Consider the following 13,291-nt stretch of genomic DNA (forward strand, 5'->3'; position numbering starts at 1 on the left):
TGACACCCCACTCCTCATCACACATCATGAAGAGGGACAAGACTTTTGTTAATATTACTGCCTGGCCTTTGTTAGATGGGATTGTATGGGATGCTGTGAAATTTCAAATTCATGGCCCTACAGAGGTGATTAATGTCCCCAACGTACTTCGTGTTTCTATGGGGAATGTTGTGAAACAAAACATACGCTCTGATGATTGGGATGTCCAAGCCGTTGAGGCTCTTTTTTCTGATTTGAAATATTATGCTGCTTTTGACGCTGAAGATTTGTACTTAGACTCAGCAAATTATGCAGAGCTATTTTGTTACCAGCACTGTGGCAATCATTTCCTGCATAAAGCTAATACATTTAGAAATGTGGTTAATTATACACAATGGGAACACTGCCCAGCTCCCATTGAAGGTAGTTCGAAAACTCTATTGAAAGAATTTACATATTTTACTCATTTTAGTCGACCAATCCTGAAGCCTTCTATTTCAAACTGACTGCTGGATCCACTTCCAAAGTTAGACTCTCACACAATAAATTACTGTATTCAAAGTCCTTTATGGATCAATTAGCTGTAGGGGGCTATGAGCTGTAGAGAGATACAATTGATCCTAAATCTGTTTGGGGTTCTTAAAGCTGGCAAGTACAAGGCATAGAAGCTTTACATTGTGCGTGCCTCATCTCTAACCACATGTTGTTTTTGAATTCTAGTATTTCCCAAACAACTTGCTTTGGATTGGCTACTTCTAAAAAAATGAATGCCCCTACCATTCCTGATCTGGGTGTTTATCCTACATAGGACAATCACACAGATATGTCCATTGATGAATTTCAGTCCTTAATTACTAATGACGCCTTCAATATTTCCAACTTGGATCCCCAAGGATGGTTATTATGGCAAAAAAGTTCGGATTCATGCCAACATCGTTTTCTGGGTCTGGCCCCAGGCTATACACAAGTTAGGGTGGACCCTCGTTTTAAAACCTCCCATTCTGTTACAATCTATCTGTTGTGGATATTGTACAGGATGACGTGTCTCTTTTATACCTTGGTCAAAAACAATTGCGTTCTATAATGCAGTTTGCATGGACTTTACAAACTTTGAAGTCTGGGAAAGTTCCTTGGGACTACATGAATACCTCATCTCAGTTTTTGCCATTTAATCTGACTGATAAACAACAGTTCATCTCCATGAAGGTTGCAACATATTCGCTTTTGCACATTGAAAAGTTGGAACCTTTACCATTTTCTGTGGCTGAATCTAACTCGGCTGTATGGCTCATCCATTGGTTAATAACACTACATTTTCCATTGTTTAAGTTCAGTTCATATAGGAAACACTATGTCTTAGGCAGATATGAACCATTAGGTAGCGCTTTTCTCCATGAAATTTGGTCACTCCCATTCACATACAGGTGCCTGAGAGAGGGAAAGGAAGTTTATTTAAAAGGAGAGGAGTGCACTTCTACACCTTATCACTCACTAGTATGCAAGAATATACAATTGCACGGCGTGTGTAACATCCAAGCCCCGAATTTAGCTTGCATTTTAAAAGGAAATCCAGTGCCAGCTATTACACCCACTTTCACATTAATAGCTAATGGTAGTTATTTGCTTTTAAATAATGAAGCATGTTGCGGGATGCTAGCAGGGATTCTGTATATTGTAACTCTCCCAACGTGTAGTTTGCTGTAAGAATGTGCTCTTCCCGCCCCCGCATGGCAGACTCGAGATATCCATCTGGCCTTCCATACCGACCTTGAAAGCAGAGTTCAACAAGATGAGCAAAATAAGGGCTCTATTGTCCCAAAAAGAAGTCGCCCAAATTCTTCTTGTGAAACATTTGTCCTTCAAGTAGCTAACACCCGCACCGAGGTGCATGCGCTTTTGAATACTAATCTCCCACTTCATTTCGGCGCTCTGATTCACACTATATTCAATGCCTCGTCAACTGGCTTGGCGCATTTTTTCAAAATTGTGGGCTCCGGCCTTGTGACCTTGTTCCAAACAATATTTGGTGTGATAGCGGCATTGTTTCATTCTATTTTTTCCAGCATCTTCGGCAGGTTACCATTAATGCTCACCTTGACTGCCGGTGTGATGCTGTTGATTTGTTTGCTCAGAAATGGCTGCACAATCTGTGTCACAAGACAGCCTACCCCGGCTGTTCCAGTTTCGCAACCGAATGCTTGAATACTATGGAACACTACCTCTGGCCACTTTGAGTGTAGCCTATGGATTATCCTTCCGGTTCTCATACTTTACTTGCGTGCAACCTGTCTTCCATTGCCTGGATTGTTCCTGTGAATGGGCTTTGGATTTGTGCCTCTATAATACGATGTCTCCTGCCCCGGATTATGATCGACTGATGTATCCCCTATATTTACAATGATCAGCTATTTCTACATTAGATTCACTATTATATATATTCAATAAAGGATTTTGTATTTTTCTAAAGTATAGTGTCACTATTTTTTATTATTCATGTTCTGAGCTTTGTATGTAGTTGAAGTTGCCCTAGATTATTTATACTATTGAATTGGCACTTGTCCATCTTCAAAGAGTACGGTTCTAAGATTTTTTTACTATTTTTTCTTCTCTCCATGATGGGTAGTATACCACCCCTTCGTGTTCTTTTTGTTTTTTACCACACAACTCCGAACTTATCACTTCCAAATGATCCGGTTTGACAAATTATGAACTTGGTTCTGTCTCACTCGAACTTGGACTCTGAATTCCTAAATTGCTTCCCTTTTGTCCTTGGTCCGATCAGGGGAGGGTGTAGTGAAGACAGGGTTCTGCTTGCACACATTGCTATGTTAGCATAAGCGTATTAAAAGTTAAACGCCATTTTAACACCTTGCTGCTTTTGCACACGACACTACGCGTATCTGTTATTGTAGATTAAACTGCTTGCTTTTCTTCACATGAGAACGGTCTGTTTTTCACATCCCTAGACTTACACCGCGACCTTAGTCTGTACACTGTGTGCAGAAGTCTTCAAGGTCAAATAACAATGTATGCTGTTGATTCAGGTTGATCGGCACACACTCTAGACACAACAAGCACACAGCTGCAAATATCCGAAACTCGGGTGCCTTTAATATTGCATTGCATGCATGATGCTGGCACTTGGAGAAAACCTTTCCATCTACAGAGCATTGCTAATCCTGTGATGTGATTCACCTCAGCTGATCTTGGAGGTATGGGGTTCCCCGTTCAAACCTAGAGACCTTCTATTATTATAAAACTTGCTCCTAGTCAGGGGAGGGTGGTACACAAGGCGCTATAAGACCTGTTTCCACTATCATTATAACATGATTTCTCCCTTTGTGTTTTATGGAATTGTAACAATTGTTTTATTTCTAATCATTTGCCTGCTTATGTTAGCCAAAATACTGCATCTTAGAGTACGTAGTTAAAAATAAAAATTTAAAACTTTTCTATGTCTCTGATTGCTCATGTTGTGGACTTGTATGAGAATAAAAACGAAAGAGTGTTCTTGATTCCCACCATTCCTGAGAGTACCCGAAGTCGCTTCGTCTGGGTTCTTTAATCATTGGTAGCTTCGCTGGAGTACTGACAATAAATAAGACACTGATGCTAGTCGGATAGGGGTTCTGGGTACTGAGGTGAGTTTTTTGGTACACCACAATTCACTGAGGTACTGGTTTCCTGTGCAAAGTTATGTGCATGAGCAGAATCCCCGCAACAGTATGATTCCAAATATTAACATTTGTAATTTGTTTGGGCTCATATAGGATAGCCCTTACAGACATATCTCCAGGACAACATAAGTATGTTTGGAGTCCAGGGTCCAGACTTATTTTGGGGGTCCAAGTGTCAAACATATGTACTTTAAAGTACTAGAAATAACACAGACATAGAAGACAAAGGCAAAGAAAGGAAATACATATTTAGGAGTTTTGGGACCACATGCACTAAACCATTTAGTAGTTGCAAGCCTTCTGATGAGCTAAATCACAGGTTTTGTGACCGCTATAAAGAGTTTTTACTATTTACTAAACCCACTGTATGAATCACTAAATGTTTACAGTATTGAAAAATGAGTTTAGAAATAAATTACAAGGCATGATTTGGAAAGGGTGTGTTTAGGACAGCCCTTCCAAATAGAAAATCACAATGCAATGTATCTATTGTTTATGCACCACCCTAAGTGAAAAGAGTATGCCCAAACATGGGACCAGTTGTCACTGTGCTACTGTAACCAAGCTACACCCAACTTGCAAGCCCCAATCAGGCCAAAACTGTTCTGAGGTTGCTTGTGTTCTGGTCTGGCAGTTTGGACTGGGCTGATCTTATTGGAGCAAGGTCAAGACTAATTTACACATGGCTGAGTCTAAACTGGGGTGCTTGTGAGGCAAAAGAATGATGGGGGTTGGAATGCTACCCTGAACGATTGCCATTAGTTAGACAAGCATCAGGCATTCCACCTATCACCTTTTGCTTGTTTGATGAGCCTTAGAAGTGACCAATGGGATATGCTCCAGGAACTCTGAAAAATGGGGCCTTGAAAACCTTTGGGTTTTCAAGCCCTCCAGTGTACCAGCAGGACCCTGCAAAAAAGATGTCTGGTTTCAGGGAAACTTTGTCAGACACTAATCCAGGCTTGCCCTGCTAGAGGATTTTGTGCTCCATAAAAAATATTCAATCCAAAGGTAGAAATCTTGACAGAGCAAAGGTGTGAAAAGTATTTGTCCACTGTTAGGACTTCAGTGACTGCTAAATTTGAATTTCTCCTGCTATGAGCTTTACAAGCCAAAACCAATGGCTTCAGAAGGACCTCTCCCTGCTGGACCTCATCCTGGCTTTAAGAGGATGTTGGCAAATACAGCCTGCGACCTTACTCTGCTGGCGGACTTTGACTTCCATTCCAGAGATTAATGGTCTGATTTATATTTTGGTTTATGGGATACTCTGTCACAAACGTGATGATTATCGCGTATGCTGTATTGCAAGTGCCATCGGATATAATGCACCTGTAACACGACGGACTGGATATCCATCACATCTGTGAAGGAGTCTCTTGTCTGTAATCAGAAGGTAAAATATTTGACCAGGATGGACCAGTTTGATCTATTCGACGTGCACTCCATCTTGGTTGGTCTGAAATTGTGTCTATGTCTCAGACAACAATGAACAGCAGCTCCTTATTGGCACTTTACTTTTTAATGCCTCTTTTTGCCGTAAATCTTTAAAAATTAATATATCCAGTTCCCTTTATCGGATTTTGTCACTTTGGTGCCATTTTGCTCATTTTAATGTTTCTCCATTTTTAGAAGTTCGATGCAGGATTTTTATTGTTTTGTGTTTTGACTGTTTAGCTGTGTTTTACAGGTAAATGTTCTAAGTTAAGCATTTCTGCTCTGTGCCATAGCTGCTATGGGGTTTAGCCCAGGTTTAACTTATGGAAACAGTGTTTTACCATGACGATGTTGTGGTCTTATTCCTTTTAATGGACTCATTTCCATCCCAATAAATAACACATGGTCTTAGCAATACATATTGGATTTGCAAAATGTCAATGAGTAATTTACAACCACTTTTTTTGAATCCAAGGATAGTACATGCGTCCTTAAATTTGTTGGCAAAATGTGAGCTAAATTCCAACTCTTGAATGGACATTTCATGTGAACTATACAATTAGAAAAAATATGGAATACTCAAAGAAGTGTTCAGGTAGAATTGTTTATTTGAAAGCAAAGCAGAATGCAATTGTTTCTTGATACTTCTTGAGAGGACAACTAATAGTTACAGTTATAGATTGAATTTCTGAATGTCTGAATTAATTGATTCTGCTGCTTGTTATTACGTAAAAAAATTCACAGGTTACCTATAGGAAATTCATCTTTTTGTATGGTTTTGGAACTGTTATGATTGACAATTGGATGCGTTATACGGCTCAAATATGGTGACTAGTTAGCAAATTCCAACTGGTACACTTGACTTTTAGATAAGTGCATGGTAAGACTATGCAATTCCTGTACAAATGCCATCCAATGTCCAAAGAGGGGACGCAGAATGGCCTTAATTCATCCTCAAGAAAAATCAAATAAATATGACACAAGGACCGACAAGCAGTCTTCTGTCACTGCAGCAGAGACATCATTACTAACCTATCAGTCGTCAAAACACTAGACATGTTGATGGGTACCTCAGGCACATGAAATAAGTCAGCTGTGAAGTTGCATGAGTTTCATATGAAGCTTTTAAAGTTGTTTTCATTGCAGAATGTCTTAATATACCTACAAACCTTTTTGTTCAACCTGATACTGATACATATATATGCATTATATTCTAATCAATAATACTATTTTGTTTTGATCATAAAGGAAGAAGAAAAGAAAAAAACAAAAACAGATAACAGTCAAACTCTTGCTGAAGAAATTAGTGGAAATGTAAAAATTACAATAAAATCTGCTCAAAGAGGGTCAGGTGTACTTTATGGACATCAGGCATGTGGGAGTCCACATTTAACCACTCAAATTCGAGCAGCCCTTTATATTTACTGTACCTCAGTCAGTCATATTTTTCAGTACTCCTAGTGAGCACCATGTTCATAGTGGACCCTCATCTGGGAGGGAGAGAGGTGATCGTAGAGACCTTGTTAGTGCATGCAAGAAATCCAGATCTTCTGGGAGTCTGAGGCCACTTCCCACAAAGTTAATTCTCCTGCCTTCCCCCAGAGCCCACTCAGCAACATCTTTCAACCATTTAACCATCCAGACACCTCTGGGGATCTTGGGCTTAGCTAGAGTATTGCCAGTCTTCTGCTAGCCAATAGCAGTGAAAAGGCTATTAACATTTTCTTAAAAATGCACTTCGAATTGGTGAGACCCAATGCCCAGCAGAAACACTGGCAAGCAGCACCTGAGCTCCAACTGCAACATGTCTTTGTACATAGCAGCCACCTGCTCCCAATAACCCTGAATTGAAGGACACAGCCATGTGAGGTTGCGTTATGTGGTGCCACCTGGCCACGTCTCCGACACTGCGTGCACCTTATATTATTCTGTTTATGAAGCATCGTTGGTTTAATACATGTACATAATTAAATTGGATCAGTCAAAACTGATTATTACTGGACCTCTTCTTAATAAGAGTGCTCCTGCCATTGTGTGCCCTTTAGGGGCTCATTACAATCTGTCTCTCGCTTCTGCCTCATAAGGAATTGGGGTGTGTTCATTTTTGCACACAATGCCTGATATGAATGGGGGATCACTCCAGTGACCTCATCGGTCTTCAATATTTATGTAATTGTGGCTGAGTTTCGGAGCTCCTCAGTTCTCATGCCCCACACTCTGCACAGCCCACCACATTGCACAATCATGCAGAAGCCTGTCCCCTCCCACTTGGAGCACAGCATACACCTGTTCCCATGTAATTAATTGTCCATTGTCAAACAAATATCCTGCCAATTGGCATACACCTTCCCTTCAATGCCTTATATTACACTCTGTTCATAGGTTCAAATTTGGGGATTTCCTCTAACAGTAGTATTTTTTACTAGGATAGGCTGCGACCTCAACTATTCATATACAACCCCTCAGGCAGACCATGCCAATTGGGTTATCTGCTCACCTATTCACTGGGGTGTCTTCCATTGGTATACCAAACAGGTCAGCCCAGTCTGTGGGGGCCCTGTCTACGGCCTCTTCTCCACTGTTACATCCTGCCAGGAATTGCAGTTGGGGCCTATAAGGTCTGGGACCAGGAGCCCTCGTTGCCTGTATGCGCATCATAATGTCTCAATGTTGACCCTGCTTTTTAAATCAACCATACAATGCTAAACACACATGACTTTAGGTTTTTCAAGTATTTCGCTTAGGGAAGGAAACATGCTACACTAGAGCAAATATAAGCACCTTGGGAACCAGCATTTTGACGATGACTATTCCACTAGCCATGGCTACCGGAAGCGATGTCCAGCTGTCTATTTTCTCCTGAATGTCTGTGTTAGTAAAATTGTCCTTCTTCCTTGTCAGGGTAAGTGGCACACACTTCTAAGATAACCCCTGCTCACCCCCTTAGTAGCTTGGCACAAGCAGATAAGCTTATCTCAGAGGCAGTGTGTAAAGCATTTGTGCATATACACAGTAATACAGTGAAAACACTACAAATGGACACCACACCAGTTTAGACAAATAAGTCATCTTTAACCAAACCAAACAAGACCTAACCCGTCTTAGAACCTATGTTTCTGACCGACTCGGAAACATTTGTATGTGTCAAAATCAAAAGCAAGAACAGCTACAGGGAAGGTGCTGCGTTGGATCCTTACGCGCAGGGATGATGGCGCGTCGGTTCCTTACTCCAGTGTAGGTGATGCATCGGTTCCTTACTGCCATGCAGGAGAGGTGATGCATTGGGTCCTTGCTGAAGGGGAGGTGATGCATCAGTTTCTTACTGTGCAGGGAGGGATGCGTCGGTTTCTTACTGCGCCCCCAGCGTCCTTGGAGACATGGTGCCCCTGTGCGGTGCGTGAGGATCGGCGCTTACATTGATTTCTTCAGCTGTGGTCCCAAGATGCGTTGGTACTTGCAGCCGCACAGCAGGGCCTGGGCCTGAAGCGGTGCAGTGATCTCCGCCTTTGCAGATCGTGCACTCGATGCGGCGTGCAGCGATCTCTCGAGCTGCTTGCTGGCACTGCGCCGGTTTCTTTGGCGATGTGTCAGAAACAGGTATGGATGCGTCGCGCTTCTCCTCGTTGAGTTACTTTTCCAGCTCCCAACAGCAGGAACAACCTTTAGAGGCCCAAAACAGCAGCAGGAGCCTCATGGCAGGTCAGAACTCTCAGCAAGGGAGTTCAGGGGAGCTGGGGTGAAGTCTTTGTATCCCTGAGACATCAAAAACAGGAGACAAGCTCTACTCTAAGCCCTTGGACATCTTCCTCAAGCAGGGGACACAGCACACAGCAAAGTCCTTGTCCTTTCCTTGGCAGAAGCAGCCATTGCAGGCTAACCCCAGACAGCACAGAGCAAAGTGGCAGTACTTCTCCTCAGTTTCTCCAGCTCTTCTCATTGGCAAAGGTCCCTCTTGAATTCCAGAAATAATCTCTGAAGTCTTTTCTGTCCCTGAGACTTCCAGTAGGAGGCAAGCTCTACTTCAAGCCCTTGGAGAAAACTCTAATAGCAGGATGATGAAATGACAGTCCAGTCCTTTCCCTGCCCAAGACAGATGCAACCACTGCAGGCCAACCCTAACAGAACACAGCACAGGGGCAGTACTCCTCCAGCTTTCCCGGTTCTTCTTTCTGGCAGGTTCCTTAGTTCAGCGGTAATCTAAAGTTCAGGGGTCTGGGTCCCACTTTTATAGCACATTGTTCTCTAGTGGTAAAGAAGCTCTTTGCCAAGCCAAAACCAGTTATTTTCCCTCAGGTGCAGCTTCCTGGCAGGAGGTGGAGACAGCATAGTATAAGGCATATAGGGCCTATTCAGGTGCAAGGGAAATCTCCTCCCACCACTCTAAATGCAGACTGGAACTATTCAAGTGCTAGTGAGAACTCCTCTCCCTACTCTGAATTCAGCCCAGGTCTATTCAGCGCAGCCTTGACTCATTCAGGAAAGGCAGGACACACATCAACCCTCCCCCGGTGGCTGTCTGAGAGAATGCACCTCCCCAGCGCCTGTCACTCCAGCCAGACAGTCAATACACAAACCAGCAGAGGCACACAGTATGGCTAAGCAAGAAAATACCAACTTTCTAAAAGTAGTATTTTGAAACACACAATATAAAAATCATCTTTAATAAAAGATGCATTTTTATATTCTGAGTTCAGGCATATTGAACTACATCTTTATATCTTGTCTCAATGCGAAGTTATATGTATAAGATGTTATAAATAAACTCCCATTCTAACCTATGGGACAGATAGCCTTTCAATAGTTAAAAACAAAATAAATTGGCAGCATTTCACTATCAGGACATGCCACACACATCAGGGCATGTCCTACCTTTCACATACACTGCAACCTGCCCAAGGGAGTATCTTGGGCCTACCTCATGGGTGACTTACATGTACGAAAAGAGAAGGTTTGTGCCTGGCAAGAGGGTGCACTTTCCAGGTCAACATGGCAGCACCAAACTGAGCACAGACACTGCAGTGGCAGGTCTGAGTTACATTTACAGGCTGCTCATGTGGGTGGCACAATCAGTGCACAGGCCCACTAGCAGTATTTGATTTATGGGCCCTGGGCACACACAGTGCACTGTACTAGGGACTTACCAGTAAACCAAATATGCCAATCATGGAATCACCAATCCATAAACACAATTTACGGGGAGAGCATATGCACTTTAGCACTTATCATCAGTGGTAATGTGCCCAGAGTCATAAAACCAACAAAAACAGGGTCCAAAACAGGAGGTCAAATGCAAAAAGTCTGGGGATAAACCCGCTGGAAAAGTCAGGTCTAACACTCTGTTAATAACCTATGGGGTTCAAGTCAATGCACTTGCTCTTGTTGCTGGTCACCTGCAACCCCAAATAACAAAAGGAGTTGGTCTTCAATAGTATGTACAACACTGGGAGTTGTTCCAGCGATATGTTACCCAATTGAAATTATGCCACATGCTTACTTTTCCATATTCAGATAGCCCAGCTTTCTAGCATTTCATAACTTGTGTACTTCGATGGCTCTAATACTCTTGGAAACAAGAGGTGTAACAATGGCCAACCCAGCAACATGTCTCTCCAACTCCCACTCCTCCAATACCATACTATTTGTGTAGATTTAGTATATGGGAGAATTACAATTTAGGACCTCATTATGATGTCAGTCAGGAAGCAATCCAACTGATTCCTCGTCGGAATTAGTTCCGCCCGACTCGCTTGTGGCAAATCCGACCGACAGATTGCGATGGTTCCGACCACCGTTCGGAAAGTGTTTCATTGACTTCAAGGGGAGCCTGTGTTCTGACTGACAACACAGGCTCCCATTGAAAAAAAGGGGTGGTTGCGGAAAACCTTGCACCCTGTCGCAGGTCCCCCATGCTGCCTGCCACACTGTGCAAAGATTTAAAGGGGGGGTCCCTTGTATACCCCCACGGGCCACAATTGGATGCCTCAGGGTGAAGGGGGCCTGCTATGAGCAACCAAAGTCAGTTTCTGACAGCCATTCTGTGTCGGACAGACCAATTTGGAAAGGTTTTCCAAATCTGACATCGTAATACGCCTGTCGGAAACGCAGTTCATAGAGCTGTATGATTCAGCCCCGACCTATTCGGAGTCTCTGAACGGAGTCGCAAAGACTGAATGGTTACCATTTATTGTGATCAGTCGGTCGGAAATGTTTCTGAGTCAGTCAGAAACATAGGTTTCGAGACGGGTTAGGAAAATATGAATGACGTTCTGAGGTTTTCCGACCAACATCCTAATGAGCCCCTTAATATAGTATCCATCAAAATTCATCCCCCCAAAAAGGTAGTGCCATACTACTGTGCTGGATACTTTTTCTATGTCTAATGACACCAAAGGCATCTCCCTTTTATCATACCCCAATCACACCTATCACTTTGCCCGGAAACCTAATGTTCAAGGGTGTCCTTCTCTTTGGTATGAAACCATTCTGGTCCAAATGGACTAGGCTCCTAATCACTTTATTCAACCTCTGATCTGAATTCTTTCCTAGTAAATAGCAGTCCGCAATATCTGCAGTCATGAGGGTACTATTATGGTGGCCTCTCTCATTGATCTGGATAATTCTCACTTCTCCAGTGCTTACTGGTGCACTGGGAGCAATTTGTCTGCCACTATATCAGCATATGTCTGATACCACTCTGCCAGTAGAGCACCTGATCCCAGCATTCTGGCACTTTGGTCCTCCCACTTTGCCACCCCTTGTTTACACCTTCTGTGGTCCTCGTGCGGCATACCAAGGGCTGTGCTTGATCGAGCCAGGAGGAGAAGCAGAGCCCCGACCCCACCATCTCCACACAAGCTTTGCTTCTGCCCAATTGTCTCAGCGTCCAATTTTTCTCTCATGGGCACTTCATGCAGGGTCACTCTCCCAGCCGGATGGGACTCATAGCCTGATAGTTCTATACCCGGCTTAGGTCTGGTGGCAAGCTCCTCTGCCCACACCACTCACTCCGAAACTCTAGCAGCATCTCTCTTAGGTTTTCATACGTAATCTCCAGGGGCACAATGGAATCAGTTTTCTGCTACCAGGAAATCACATCTAACTTTTTGACTTTTTCGATTACCTAGTTTGTCGTACAAAAGGCTATGTCTTGATAGTTAATTGGTGGGACTCTTTAGTGGCTGCTGGACTGGGGCACTTAGTTGTGGGTACTCCCCATCGGAACCTCATGCTTGGTCATGCTCCCTAATTGTGCTAACTTATATATTTCATTAGCACTCTTTGAAAAAAAATACATTTCATTTCCCAGAACAGAAAAAAGCAGGAAATTTAATTCTTGATACATTTTTGTAATTAGGGAAAATTTACTTCGATGGTTAACTATACTTTTAGTGGAAATGCCACAAAGCCTTCTATTTTGGGACTGCGGAACCTATGATAGCCCATGACTTTTTTCAATATTTGTGCAGGTGAACAGATTGAAACGCATTGCCAGATGCAGAAATCTGGAGAGAAACAGGGAAAAGGAGAGAGAAATAAGTCCTGGACTAGAGCCCACTCTTCTACATTTTGTCTGCTTGATAGATGGTACTAATTTGTTTTAATGTCACGGAAATTGGTACATCAGACCAGCTGGAACACAAAGGGCATGAATGTCAGTGCACAATGCAAGCTCAGTCACCAAGAATGAAGTCCAGGGAGGCGTGACCAACAGCTAAGGGAGATGGCCGCACAGTAGCTAAGCTCTGCCGCACCACTCCCGATAAATCCTGAAAAATATTGTGTGCCCAGAGAGGAATTGGCTGCAACAGCGCTCATCTGGCCCTGATAGTGTACCCGATGACCTGACTGAATATCGACCTGATCGGATGCATCTGAGCGGTCGAGAGTGACCGCGATCCAGCGGTGGGGCCGAGGGGCATGAGGCACGCTGCATAGCTCTGCGGCGGCGCGCCCCTAATCTACATCGCGACTGCAGAGGGGGATCTCAGCCTGTGCCTGCGCTGAAGTGACCGTGTGGGGCCCCTACCTCGGCTGTGCTACCGGTGAGTGCGGCGCTTCCCAAGACGACCCCCGCCACGTTTGCTCTGCCTGCATGTGTAACCCACAGCTCAGCTGCGGCCCAACTATACTGCCAGTGCACAACGACGGGCCTGGAGGTGACGGAGCGGGCGGCGCAGCTCCGAATACACCGATCCGGC

Source organism: Triturus cristatus, chromosome 3_2, assembly GCF_964204655.1.
Source record: "Triturus cristatus chromosome 3_2, aTriCri1.1, whole genome shotgun sequence".
NCBI lineage: Eukaryota > Metazoa > Chordata > Amphibia > Caudata > Salamandridae > Triturus > Triturus cristatus.